Source organism: Belonocnema kinseyi, chromosome 9 (genome assembly GCF_010883055.1).
Source record: "Belonocnema kinseyi isolate 2016_QV_RU_SX_M_011 chromosome 9, B_treatae_v1, whole genome shotgun sequence".
Lineage (NCBI taxonomy): Eukaryota > Metazoa > Arthropoda > Insecta > Hymenoptera > Cynipidae > Belonocnema > Belonocnema kinseyi.
Window position 1 is genome coordinate 24,737,525 of NC_046665.1, and position 15,194 is coordinate 24,752,718.

A 15,194-nucleotide genomic window follows, 5' to 3' on the forward strand; every position below is an offset into this window, starting at 1 on the left:
TTTGATACAATCTGGTCCCGGTGCGGAATAGTTCTTCATCCCTCTTAATACTTTTTTCACCTCCTCGGTAGTGATGGGTGAGCATTCTTTATCAGGTGTTATTAGGGCAACACATAACTCCTTGAAACTATTTATATTTTCTGAGTCTTCGTTCAGTCTATGCTGAACTTCGTAGACTTCTCTCCAAAATACTTCGACCTCCTCTGGTTTGGGTGGGTGTTCGACAGTAACTGGAGGGTCTTGGAAGTGTCGAGATGGGTCACAGAGAAACTGCTGATTCTCTCTGACCCACCTCTCCCTCCGCTCCAGACTTCTCTTAGCGTCATATAGTATCCGTATTCTCTCAACAATATGCTGCCTGATGGTCAGCAGCTTTGACTTGTTAAGTGTGTGATAACGGGTCCGGAGTTCGCGCACGAATTTTCGAACCTTGGCGTTAACATTCCTGCCAGATGTGATATAGTCAATCACACATTGAATGCGGGACGCGTACTGTCTTGCCCAGCCTATCTTTATGGCAAGTTGATGCATTCGTCTTTTGGTCTTATGATCAGCCGTTGGTTTTGTTTTACGGTTCGCATCGGCCAAAGCTCTCGCTGCATTATACACGCAATAATTGATAGCCCAGAGGTCGGATTCACCGGAAAAATGTCCACGAAGCTCGTCATCCATTTCAGCCAGATCTTTAGGCCACTATCTCTAGCACTTCGCCATTCCGACGGGTAGTTGTACGGCAAACCTGCAGATCGAAAGTACAAGGTCACTAATGTATTTTACATAAACGATCTTAAGATCTATGCTAAAAACAAAGAGCAACTACATCTAGCTCTAGGGATTGTCGGGCTATATACTCAGGAAATTGGAATGGAATTTGGGTTAGACAAATGCGCCAAGGTTTATTTAAAGCGAGGAAAATGCAACGAACATGCGTGCCGTCCCGGTAGTACTCTATTCATTTGGAGTAGTTCCATGGACGAAGAACGAGCTCAGATCCCTTGATATCGGTACAAGAAAGGTTATGCACATGAACAAAAGCATGCATCTTAAGTCTTTCGTTCCGCGACTGTAAATCTCACGCCGTCAAGGTGGTCGCGAAATATTGAGTCTTGAATGTCTTCACAACAGGATTATTCTGGGTACAGCACATAGAGTTGCAAATGGAAGAGACCCTCTTCTTAAAATGGTCAGGAATCACAAAGAAGTGGGCAAAGGAGTCTTTCTGTACAAAGCAGCGGAGGAGGCTGCTGAAACATTCGGGCTTAACTTCAGTATTAGGGGTGAGCAAAATGCATCAAATCTTATCTATCACGAGTACTCACTCCTGAAAGCCCGGATTAAGAAAGCACAAGAGAAAAACTCTCGTGAACTGCTCCTCGATAAGAGGATGCACGGTTTCTTCCACAGAAATGTGAAGGATCAGTCAGTGTCTTGTGAGCTAACGTTTGCTTTCCTTAAATCGCCCGGATTGAAGTCTGGTACAGAGGGTTTCATTTTTGCATGCCAAGATGGTGTCATTTCCACCTTAAAATACGGTCGCCACATTTTGAGTCAAGACATTCCTGATGATAGCTGCAGGGCGTGCCATGCATACCCCGAGCATTTAGCTCATATACTATCTAGTTGTCCAGCTCACGCGGGAACGACCTACATTCAAAGGCACAATGCGGCACTAAGAGTGCTTTATTACCATATCTGTCACTCTTACGGCATTAACCTTAATATCGCTCCTCTAAATGCTCTTAGGGAAATCGATTCAATTGTCGAGAATGGGAAGTGCCGCATATACTGGAACCTAATATTCTCGACAATTGTGTATGTTGCTCACTCGAGGCCTGACATGGTTCTTCTTGACTTCGAGAAGCGAACTATGTTCGTTATCGAATTTTCGACACCAGCTGACAAAAACATCATAGCCAAGGAGAATGAAAAGAAAGAGAGGTATCGAGACCTTATAAGGAAGTTGCAACGGTTTTACCCGGTATATTCTGTTAAACTGATCGTCCTTATCATCGGCGCTCTCGGAGGTGCCAAGCTTTCACTCGTTAGTGGCCTAAAAAGCAACCCTGCGTGTCAACAATATGCTAAAACACTTGCGGGAAAAATGCAGAATACGGTAGTCCTTGGGTCGCTCCGTGTTTTCAGAGTACACGAGGCTTTTGCTGGATCGACGTATTGATTCCGTTACAGACTGTAACCACCTATCTCACGGTCATGAGACGTGGTTGTGGTTGAAATATTACAGCGATTTCGCTGGGAGCGGATGCAATTTTCCAGATTAGCACCCACTCCCAGTGAAATCCTGAGGTTGTCCTTATAATAAATTTTTAATGATATATATATAAAACTTGTTTCAGTCTTATATCTGGCACTGAGGAGGACCCCTATCCGTGGTGGAAACATTTTTAAATCTAATACTTTAAGAAATATATGTTTTAAAATTAAGTATTTTCATAAGACCCTAATGTTAATGAAAAATTTTTTTAAACAAATTTAATAATTGGTTCAATCAAATGCGACATCTTTAAAAAAACCAGTAAAGATGTCACTGAATAATTTCAAAAACGGGATTTATCACCGAGAGTACTTGACATATCACTCTGGTGGAGGGGTTAATGAGTTTTATAGGCATATGCTAGACAATTTCAGAGACGGTGTACACATCGTCTTGTAAGTTCAGTTCTTGCAAATTAAAATAGCTTCGATGCCACCGATTGATGTGATTAACAATTTTTATGACTCTCAGAATTTAAAAAATTCCAAGTTATTTGACGAACACAAATTTAAGTGCTCGCAAAAATTTGATTTGATTAATGATGCTCAACCTGATAGGAACCCATTTCACAAAACCAGACTGAATGATAAGTAGCTCAAAAATCTATCGGATACGGATATACCATAAAATGTTGCTAAAGTCGCTGGTCTAGGGAAAAATAATGGCGTAAAAATAGAAAAAGCTCAAACACCGGTGTACGATCTAATAGTCAGTGTTGAGTCTAATATCAACAAAATACCATCAACAAAAAGTTGATCGCGCTAGACTGAATATCGCGAGTAATATATGTAGGGTTATGAATTGGGGTGAAACAAAAAAATGGCAAGGGAAGCTACTAAACTAGTTAAAAAATGGGAATCGAAAAAATATAATAATGAACTCACCGCGAAACAGTTAAAAGCTTATCACGCTAACCATTCGAGATTGAATGGCCTTCCAAAAATTCACAAGATAGGTGCCCCACTTAGGGCGATCGTTTCTTATGTAGGTAGCGCTTCTTACCAATTAGCAATATTCACAAAAAATATCATTGCGAATATTACTGAAGCTCCTAAATCGAGAGTTCTTAACAGCTTCGATTTAATGACGAAAATTAGGAATATCAGGATCTCGGAAAATCATGTCTTCACGTCATTAGATGCGATTTCCCTTTTTATAAATGTGCCGAAAGAAAAGGCAGTCGAGGCGGTTCGTAGTAGGTGGAATCAAATTAGCGAAAAAACAAAAATTCCATGGACAGATTTCGAGGAAGGATTTCGATTACGTACAAATAGTAAAAATTTTAATTTCAAAAACGAAACTTATTTTCAAAAAAGAGGACTACCAATGGGCTCTGCCCTTTCGCCGATTTTAGTAGATTTAGTTCTGGACGACCTGGAAACGGGTATTTTACCAAAAATAGGTTTTCATGTACCGTTGTATGTCGGTTATGTCGACGACATATTAGTAGCTTTTCCGGAAAACAATGTAGAAAACGTTCTACAAGTTTTTAATTCAAATGGTTATGAGATGAAATTCATGCTAGAAAAGGAACAAAATAGGGCGATAAACTTTCTGGATGTAACTCTTCACAGGAATGACGTTCAAGAAATAAAGTTTTATTGGTATCGCAAACCAAACTGGTCTGCCAGATGCCTAAATTTTGATTCAAACCACCGACAAAAGTACAAAAAAGTGTAGTTTTTAATATGGTTCACAAAGCCATTCTTCTTTCGGATAAACAATATCATCAAGAAAATTTGCGATTAGTGGAAGACGCACTTCGTGATAACTTTTAACCGGAAAAATTTGTTAAAGATAATATAAATTTCAGATTACATATTTTGACTCAAAATGAACAACGTAGAGTTGACGAATATACTTCAAAACGCGCAAATTAGGTATTTTATTAGCATTCCATATGTTGAAGGTCTATCTAAGCGAATTGCGAGAGTTCTCGGGAATTTTTACATAACTATGGCGTTTAAAAACAAAAGAGACCTTACGTCGGTCCTGAGGCCCACTAAAGACATAAATAAGGTCCCTAAAAAACAGACAATGCTCACTAAGCGTGGTATGGAGAAAGATCATTTTTTCGATTTTGAAAAGTTCTTGCGAATGAATGTCACTATCTCAAACGTCTGATGCTGGAAATGTGTCATATTGCTGGTAATGAGAATTTTGTAAATTTAACAACCAACGTGGAAAAACTTTCAAAAATATACTGTCCTGTTGTAAAGCGAAACAAATTTTGAGAACACGTGGTCACTATGGTTGTCGCCTCCTAAAGGGAACCGGCAATCGTTCATCTCAATTTTCAGGTAGAATTACGGCCACAGCGTTTTTAATAATTAAAGCATCGTTCATTTGAACCCCGTTAGTTGTAAGATTGGAGGACCTCTGTGACTACTCATTTAGTTTTCTTCGTGATTTGAAACAGGGCGGATGTCCCTAATTTTTTTACGTCGAAAAATATTTACAGAAATTCTGTTTTATAAAAATTTTCAATCGTTTGATTTTGTGTTTCATTCCATTAACTTCATCTCAAACTTTAAGTGTGTGTCTCTGTGCGACGTGTTTGTGATTTTTGGGTCTGTGGGATTACGAAGTGATTTACTTCCCCGCGATCACCTCATCCTTCTGCGACGGAACGGGACGAAAACCCAGAGAGGGAGTTGTCGGTGAAACACACAGAGAGAGAGAGAGAGAGAGAGGAGCTGTACGACATATACATACTAATTTTATGCTTGAAAACAATTTTTTATCAAATATTGAATGCCAAATTTTAGTTAGTAGCTCGATCAATTTTTTGTTGATGATATTTTGTTGATATTAGACTCCACTGGCTTTAGATCGTACACCGGTGTTTGATGTTTTTCTATTTTTTTATATATATATATATATAATAAATGAAATTAAAACTAAAATTTGGCATGATATGTGGTGCAGCTCCTCTCTCTCTCTCTCTCACTCTCTCTATCCAGCAGCAAAAATTTGATAATTTTATTAATGGTGCTCAACCTAATATCTGGCATCTTATATGAAACAAAGTTAAAATTTGTTGCAACAAGGCTTGCAACTTCTTACTGATATATCTCTTCAATATAGCAAAAAGCGCAAAAAGCAACTGACAGATGGGAATCCCCATTTTTCTCCAATGTAATGAAGTTAAACGATGATAAGTGGCTCTTGCGTCGTAATTCTCGCTACATCTCGAATAAAAATACAGCGATTATAAGGCGAAAGATTATTCAGGCCAGGTTACAAATCGGAAATTATCTTCGATTCATGTAAACTTTATTTAGCAAGCTTAATTTTTGTTGCGTCGAATCTTTCACCTGGAATCGATGTAAACTTTATCTCTGGACAGGCCTGGACTACACCACTCTGAGTATTGTTAATCTCAAGATTTGTAACATGTTTTCACAGTCTGTACAAGTTTATAAGTATTAACCCTGTAAACTAAAAGTTATTTGTAGATGGGATTTTGTTTTTTATTACAGTTTGGCACACTGCAAATAATTTAACACCAAATTTTCAATAATATACTAGGCCATTGCAAACAAGAAATATTATGACTTATGATAATATTTATAAATTCCCTTCTTAGTATAATTTCATTATTATAAATTCGAAAATTATTATTTTTTTCCAATTAGTTGCTTAGAAAGTAGAACTTGTTAGTTTTGGGTCTTACCATTGACATCCACAGTTTAGGTTTGTGTATAAATTTAATAAATTTTCTAAAATATTTTTAACTTTGTCTCACTTTGTTTCTGTAAAACAATTTCTCAATGAGGAAAAATCATTTTGGCCATTCGTTCCAAATAAAATATCAAACTTTAGTTCAAATAAAAAAAATGGTCCACATCCATACATTTAACCAACGTTTCGACATGGCCTTGTGTCTTTTTCAAGGTTGAATAAAACTACAATAAAACAAATGTTCTCGTATGTCAAATGCACAAGAGAAAACTTAAATTTGAAAAACAATCATAGTTTAAAAAAATCCAGGGAAAGTAATAAGAAAAATTTGAACTAAGTACAATATTTTGCTTATTATCCAGGAGTTCAAGCAAGTTTGAGCACACTTAGAGCGCGACTATTGGTTCTCGCGCTTCGTGCTCGGTCTTTCCATATTCCTTAAATTTATCCACCGACTTTTTAAAACTAAAAGTCAAAGAATCGACAAAAGTAATTTGTACATGGTAAATTCTCTTTTGTTAAAGCTCCTTTTGCTTTAACGAACACATTCTCATCACGTACCTCGTGCTTCGCACCCGAATTTGTCCTTGAAATTGTAAACCATTTCCATAAAAGTATATATTACTACAATTCATAATATGCATTGGAATTAAAACAGACACATACTGTTGTGTGCCCACCGGCCTTACCGTTTCTTAACTTCTTAATTACATCTCTAACCTCAGTGACACATAATTTCTCAATTGAGTTTAGTATCACATCGTGTTCTACAACGCAGTTGTCGTGACCAATTGATTCATCTCCTAATAATTCCCTAAAGGAGTCTTTCAAAGCGTGTAAGGTGAAGAGTATAATTACAAGCATACAAACCATACAGAGAATTTTCGAATCTTGAAAAAATTGGTCTCAAAACTATTCAAAATACGCTCACTTTTGAATTTTTATCCAAAATGGCTGGTTGACGAACTTAAACTTTAGTTTGGGACACTTAAAAAGTTTACCAAAGGCTAATCTAATATATTAATTTTTTCATAAGTTATCGTGCTCAAAGATAGACAGACATGCATACAGACAGATATACAGACAGATACATTCCTAAAAACCTGTTTTTTGAATTCAAAGGATCTCAAACGTGTACCGTTGACAACAACGGGAGGGGGGCATATTTTACACAAATCTAATGCGTTCTCTGATGAAAATGTAAAAATTAATTTGCCCTCAATAATTTTTTCATAGTTCTGTTTTTTTAATCGTAAAAAATAGCATTAAAAACTTGAGAAAATTAAACTTTTAAAAGGCAAGACAGGAGACGAAAAAGAAATAAAAAAAGACCAAAGTTGTAATGAGAATGTACCCACGCAGCGGGAAGATTTTTTTTACTATCAATGATGTTTTTCACGATTAAAACAAAAACTACGCATCCTATCAAAAAGTGGTTGATAACAAATTTGTAGATCTTGAAAAAGATCACAATTTTTGTGTACTTATCTTTTGCCTATTTTACATAGTTTAACCGCCAAAATGTAATTTTTGATGTTCCATTATTTTGTATGCCGTCAAAATGTTTTTGGAAATTTTGTAAATGCTGTAACTCTGGTAATTTTTGTATTTATCAAAAAAGTGATTAGGGTAAATTGTTCATCTTACTGAATACTATGATTATCCATACAGTGAATTTTCGAATCATGAAAAAAGTGGTCTCAAAAATATTCAAAATGCGCTTACTTTTTGAATTTTTATCCAAAATTGCTGGCTAATGAACTCGTCCTTTATTTTGGGACACTAAAAGAGTGTACCAAAGGCCAATCTAATAGAGTCATTTTTTCGAGGACATTTGACAGAAACGGGGGGTGGGTCAAATTTTACACAAATTTGGGGCATTATTTCTCAACTGCCCCAAATTTAAAAGTCATGTTCTTAGATTTTCTTTATATTCTTGAAATACGTTCACCTACCCAACAGTTCTTAATCAGCAAATTTATAGACCTCGATTAACACCATTCTTCAAGTAGTGGGGGGCGACATTTTTAATCGAAATGCCCGGACAGTAATTTTCAAACGCCTTCCATTTCCTTTCTGGCTTTTCGAAAGGCTATTTTTCAGTCTTTTATTCGATTTCATTAACGAAAAAAAAATTAACAAATTTTAAGAATTTTTAAAACAATTTAATTGTTTATTTAACTTTTTTGCCAACTCAGTTTTGTTTAAATAATCTTAAAAGAAAGCTTGGAATTTCGGCTTTAAATAAGGTCGTAAGTGAAAATATGGTCCAGTAAATAGTTTCCGAGATGTACGTTCTGATGTAAAGGCAATCCTGATGCTCGTGCAAGTTCGCCATTCTTTCAACGCGTTTAAGCTCATTCAAAATGACATAAAATCAGCTAATTAATGATTTAAGAATATTTTCCGGTGGGTCAGAGGAAGTTTAAATGATTTTTTATTTGTTATAGACAAATACAAAGTGCAAACTACCCTTTTTAGAAGTGATATTGATATTTCTCAGTATGAATAATTCCTTACTATTATAGTTCGCCAATTTACAAGAATTATTGATTATCCATAAATATTCCTTGAGTGAATGCACCATTTAGTAGTTTTTAACATATAAACAGTGCTTTTTAAATTAATTAACTGCAGAAAAATGTTTAATTAACGCCTGTCGTTAGCCTACGATCTGTAAAGTAGGCTGGGGTGAAAAACCAACATTGTGCATCCAGGAAACGCCTGGGTGCGAAAAAGTGTTCCAGTCCAATCCGAAACTCAGCGCACTTTGAAATTTTGAAATCGGATAATATCTTCAGTCTGTTCTTTGAGGGTGAAATCTCGAAATTTCACTAAAAAACACTAAAATTTAAGGTTTTGCAAAAATGGGCTTAAAATCGATACCGATGCCTTCCAAGGGTGACGTTACGATGAAAAGTCATCAGGGGGTATTTAGAGGTCCATACCGAATCGCCAAAGTCACCCCATGCCAATCCTCATGGAGGGGTAAATGGCTCAAAATTGCGTATTTTCGAGTAAAACTCTTAAATACTTGTGCAGCTCCTAGCTCACTGAGTTCGACTACTTCGAGTGACCCAGAGCCCACCACGTGGAGGTGGCTGCACATCGGGCTCCACCTACGCCCTACCCAACCAACCAACCATATGTATAACGTGCTTATTTAAGTCTCAGAGTCATTAATTACACCCACAAAGTCTTTCTTAGTGTCAAAAAAGTTGACAGTCTTTCGAGAAAGATGTGTGGTGCATATCTGACGGTCCCGAGCGTCGGGACCGATGCCTTGCCTGGACACCTCTGTTACCAGTCTAACAGTTCTTTCCATCGCTACTGTGTGACAAGGGAAAGATGTAAAGTCCCAGTCTGGCCATCAAGTCAAGACATCGGCCATAGATAGCTTAGCGGTAAGTTCATCCTCTGTTATAGGAATTGAAACTGGAGGTACGGTAAGTGACACATCTGTCTGTTCCCAATAAATCATTTCTGTGTAATCATTAGCTTCAAAATTAATTTTTGGCACAATATTGTATCTAACAGTTGTCTGTTGCTTATGCTTTGCTTCCAGGATTTTGGTGAGTGCGTCTTGGCGAACGGTGAGCCTAGGGTCGGTTACCATTCCAAGAAGTATATTTTCTGGCATGGCAGAGAAGTCGTTTGTCTGAATGGAAGTTTTAATCACATTTCGGTACTTCAGAGGAAGAAACCGTAAAAATTTGATTGCTTGGAAGAGGTGCCGACTCACATCAGCGATAGACTTATCCCGTCTAATGTGGAACCACTGAGGTACGTATACTGTGAGTAAGTATTCAACTAATACTTGTAGTTTGTTTGTGGGTCTTTTTGTTGATATGTATAATCTCAGAATTCTATTTGCAGTTGTTAGCCAGCGAGCCTTGTTGATGGGGCCTATCTTCCGGGAGACCAGCTCAGGAGAGCACGCTCCGAACCGTATGGCATCTGATATCTCATAAAGATACCTTTGATCTGAGCTGAGATCAGTGGGCTCAATCTCAGGTAAGTCACACTCAACTTATTTAAACTTTACAACATCGAGGGTCTCACAAGTTGGAAGTTGTCCCCCTATTGGCCCTGAATATTTGTTCGGACCAGAGGTAGGTCCGTCAATAAATACGAGAAGACTTCTGAACGGTAGCTCATTGAAATGTAATAGACAGACAACCCACTGCAAGGGACGATCAAGTCGTTCCTCTAGTAGACGAATAATTCCTCCCTTCCAGCCCGTACTCGTATTTGTACCGTCACAGCCCACGACTACCACTGCATCGAAGCCTCCATTCAGTTCTGTTGTTACGTAATTATAAATAGAATCACACTCATCTTGGGCATGGCTTGATGGTGAGACAACATGGCCTACGTATTTAGAACCTGGTTCGGCCACCAAATATATGTGTTCCTCGTTAATAAATCCGGAGATTTTTGAGAAATATCCGGGGAGATCATACCTGCTCGATTGGCAGCGAGGAGTACAGACGAGCTTAAATGTGCCGCAGCCCGTTGACTTATACCATATCTTTGAGCAACTACTGCTGCTTCAGATAAGTCAAGTCTGGCCTGCGATGATTTTCTCTGCACAACTCTGCGTGGTATGTCGTGAAAATCGACATCATCGGTAGAAGCATCAACCTTTACCTTAATTTCAGGAGGAGGATTATCACTTTCACCTTCCTCAAAGAAGGAATCTAAATCTATATCCATATCAATCGTAGAGGAAGATGTAGAGGCCGATGCAGTAGGAACGCTTTCCCCACCCTCTCCACGTTCAAGTCTGCCTCTTTTTGCATTACGTTCTGCTCTCTTATGCATTCTTTTTGTTTCAGAGACATCTACGTTGACGATTCCCATGAGTCTTTTACCTCTTTAGTCAAGGTAGAAGGCATGCTCTACGGCTGGAACCTTCTTTTCCTTGGGACAGGAGCACCTAGACAAGTCAACGCACTTACAAGCGGCTATGTTAAAGAATTCAGAGCAGTACTCTTTGAAGGCGGCGATTTTCTCATCCTGATTACTTTGAGAATTTGTTTTACTCTTCAATGAATTTTTCAACGTAGTGTATTTTTCTGAAGATTTGTGAGACATTCCTTAATGCGCTGCTCTGAGACCGTTGGGATAGAAGCAGATTCACAAATAACTATTAGTTTGGAATGGACTTCATCGGAAATGTCTCCGAACGAAGGCTCCTTGTCTTTTTCTGACAAACAGCCCTTTGCCTTCGAACCTCCTGACAACATCGCAGAACGTCAGCCCTCGTTGGCAAAACGTTCGGACCAAAATCTTTTGGAGGATCAAATATAGGGCACTGCACAAAGTGTCTCTTTGCGAATTTCGACATGCTGTGGCATACAAACTAAAGAGGGGAGTGCAGGCAGAACCAGAATCTCTACCACCAAAAGAACCAACGACGAGACAATGAGAAGAAGAAACTATAACTACAACGTCAATTAGCACCTGCGAGTGAACGAACATTAGGCGTGAGCCAACAGTACGAGCCATTGACAGGTTCTGACAAGTCTCGACAACGCTCGACCAGAGGGAGGGGGAGGGGAAAAGGAGACCGGCGACGGGGGGGGGGTCCAGCTTCAGTGTAGAGATAGCACAGACGCTCATTATTTAAGCGTTTCACTCGAAAATACGCAATTTTGAGCCATTTCCCCCTCCATGAGGATTGGCATGCGGTGACTTTGGCGACTCGGTACGAACCTCTAAGTACCCTCTGATGACTTTTCATCGTAAAGTCACCCTTGGAAGGCATCGGTATCGATTTTAAGCCCATTTTTGCAAAACCTTACATTTTACTGTTTTTAATGAAATTTCGAGATTTCACCCTCAAAGAACAGACAGAAGATATTATCCGATTTCAAAAGTTCAAAGTGTGCTGAGTTTCGGATTAGACTGGGCTACTTTTCCGCACCCAGGCGTTTCCTGGACGCACAATGTTGGTTTTTCGCCCCAGCCTGCTCCAAAGTCATATTTTTCAGAGTCTACCACGTGGAGCTGAGAGTGCGATTTCAGACTTTTTCGGGGTGCTTAATTTAAATGAGCCCCTTGCCTCTCACTATTCGGGATGCTTATTTTTTGTGAGTTCCCTCGCCTCTCAATATTCGGAGTGGTTAATTTTCATAGATACCCTTGTGTCTCACTTCACAGCGTTTTTTAATTGGTTCGCCTTTTCTTCTCACTGGCTTTCGTCTTATTCACATTTTCTATGATATTCTTTCTGGTAATACACGTTGTTTTAGTGGTCGTATCATTTTTCTTACTACTTTTCTTTTCTTTTGAAGTACTGTCCCTATTCGAGGTACGTTTAGATTTAGGAAAAATATCAATTTTCTCTTCATAAAAAAAACGTTTAAGGTTCAGCTGTCCCTTCTGATTATTGGTAAAACATGTTACTTGAAAATACCGGGTATTGTGACCACCTTAGTAAACCGATCTACTAATTCCAATGTCATCGCTGAATGCTCATCTGTAGAGGTAAAGAGCACAACTGTTTCCTTTAAATTTTCTCTGGCCCATTTATATAAATCACGAACATTTAGAATCTGCTTATCTTCTGGACGTTGCACGCTGGCTCTTGATGCAAGTGGCTTCAAATTTTTATCGACAAACTTCTTAAGTTTGGTGATTTCCAATGCTTTTCTTTGTCAAAAGGATTAGCACAAAAATTACCCCAACATTTTTCCGTAGATGTCTGCGTGTGTCAATAGAATTAGTTTTTAATCAAATTAAATTTTCTCTTATATAAATGAAGGTTGATAAGATTTTCATTTATCTCGAATAGTATGCTTTTGTAGAAAACATTATCCATTTGCGACAAACTTTCTTTAATCTTGCAGGCTAATACGTCTGTTTGTATAAAGAAGATGTTTAGTTGGTTCAAAACAAAATAGACAAAAGGACGATGCTTTTATTTTTAGACAACTTTGTCTCAGAGTAAAATTGAAATATAAGTGAGCAGTTAGGTGCAATAATATCCGACTTGTATTTTTAGAAGTCATATGTTTTTCATTCGTGTTGCATATAACTTCATGAAGAACGAATTAAGAACAAGTAACTTATAAAAATACAAGTAGAAATGTAGTGTATGAAGGATCTATAATTCTTGCAAGTTGACGAACTATAGTAATAAGGAATCATTCATTTTGAGAAATATCAACATCACTTCTGAAAAGAGTAATCTACACTTTTTATTTGTTTATAACAAATAACAAACAATTTAAACTTCCTCTGACCAGTCCGGAACATTCTTCAATCATTAATTAGCTGACTTTATGTCAATCTGGATGAACTTGAAAGCGTTGAAAGAACGGTATAGACTTGCCAACTAGGTAGCGGAATATTAAAGGATTACGTCTAAGCACGATCATTAAGACCGCCTGTACATCTAAGCCTATACCTCGGGAACTATTCACTGAACCATATTTTTACTCAAGACTTTTTTTAAAGCGAAGAAGACAAGCTTTCTATTCAGACTGTTTAAAAAATAATACAAATACCCCTTGTTGCAAAAAAGTTAAATAAACTATTAAATTGTGTCAAAAATGCTTAAAAATTTTAATAAAATTTTCGTTTATGAAATAGAATAAAATAGCGAAAAATAGCCCTTAGAAAACCCCTCATAAAAACTTGGAAGGGTTGGTAATCCGGATCTATAAATTTGTCGAGTAAATACTTTTGGGCAGCTGAACATATTACGAGAATTTAAAGAAAATCTAAGAACATGACTTTTAAAGTTGGGGAGGTAAGAAATAATGCCCCGTACAATGCCTTCTCTGATGAGAATGTAAATAATGGAGATATAAAATTCAATAAGACTTGTAACTTGAAACATTTGATAAGACGGTTTAGCCTCCATTTTTCAGGTGGTTGAACAATTTGATCACAGTTGGACTTTATATAAAACATAATGAATTAAAGTTACATGCCTCATTGCATTTTATATCGCCATTTTTACATTCTCATTTTTTTTAATTAAGCCTTATTCAAACCTTATACGGGCTTATAAAAGCTACATAGTATGACTACACTAATTATAAAGCTGAGGGAAAAAAGTGAAGCGCAGATTCGAGTAATTTGCGATAAAAACGAATTTAGATATGAAAGTTACATTTTTCTGTAAACAAAAATATGAGGAGGCAGACAGAGATATTTGGTTCAGCGATGAACATTTCCATACATTAAGCCGCGTTTATTTTCGTTTTCCATTTCAAATTTTTGATTAGTTTGAGTCTTTGAGAGTGACAAGTAGGGCATTGCCACAATATATGGTTCAAGCCCTGTTGTTTCTGGCCACATTTACATTTGGATCGTCGATGAATTCAATTTAAGAGATCGAGGCAGCCAAATTCTAATGATTAGCCCGGCAACGGTTAATGGTCCTGATGAATTTTCGTTTAAACTTTTTAATTTCAATACGAGTATTTACTATGGAATCTTCATCAAAGGATTGGCAAAAATCAGTAAAAGTATTTTAGAAATATCACATCTGTTTAAAGAAGTAGCAGCCTTAGCTAGAGCGGTAACCGCCTCATTTCCTCGGATCCCCCTGTGAGAAGGAACCCAATGAAAGCTAATATTGTTTGCATTTTGATTCGAGGAGATGAACTGACTGAATTTTTCTTTGATTTCAGGAATGTAGGAGTTAATTTTAATTTTGTTGCTCTGGAGATTCTGCAAGGCACTCAGAGAGTCTGAGAAAATGAGAAAGTTGGAGCCAGTATTTTGGATTGCGATGTCGAGAGCGTCGCTTAAGACAGGACATTCTGCAGTGAATATAGATGATTTTTGATAGATACTTTTTTTAATCGTAATGTTCAGTTTGGGACAAAACATGCTGACCTCACAAAGTCATTATGCACCTTCCATACTTTTCAAACGCAGTTAGGTAGCTTGAAAGAGCTGCATTTGTAAGCGAGCCGCTGTTTGAGCAAATTTTGGCTAAGTAGCATTGAAAGAGAGATTTTGTGCGGTGAATTACTGAATTGACTTTAGATTACGCGAGTAAGATGTTAGTAAGAGTTGAAATGCTGTATCCCAGGGCAGAACGTATGGCCGAGTTTTGAATTTTGTCGAGTTTGTCGGAGATGAGTTTGCTATTTGAAAGATATACAAAGGAGCCGTATTCCATTATGGATCGAATGTACGTTTTGTACATTTGTTTTTCACAGCTTCGACCTGTAGTTTGAAGGACAAGTTATAATCAAAGATTACTCCCAAAAAG

General features: G+C 37.5%; 1 protein-coding gene across 4 annotated transcripts in view; it reads left to right on the top strand.

Moving 5' to 3' along the window:
- LOC117179584 (suppressor of hairless protein-like) overlaps nt 1–15,194 on the top strand; it is a 220,530-nt gene that overhangs the window by 183,083 nt on the left and 22,253 nt on the right. The window contains exon 1 of one of the 4 annotated variants that reach the window (XM_033371542.1): nt 9,952–9,970. The exons of the other annotated variants lie outside the window; for them this stretch is intronic. The gene's annotated coding sequence lies outside the window, so the exon portion shown is untranslated. Of the gene's footprint in view, nt 1–9,951; nt 9,971–15,194 lie in introns of those variants that run through there. 4 annotated transcript variants of the gene reach the window in all.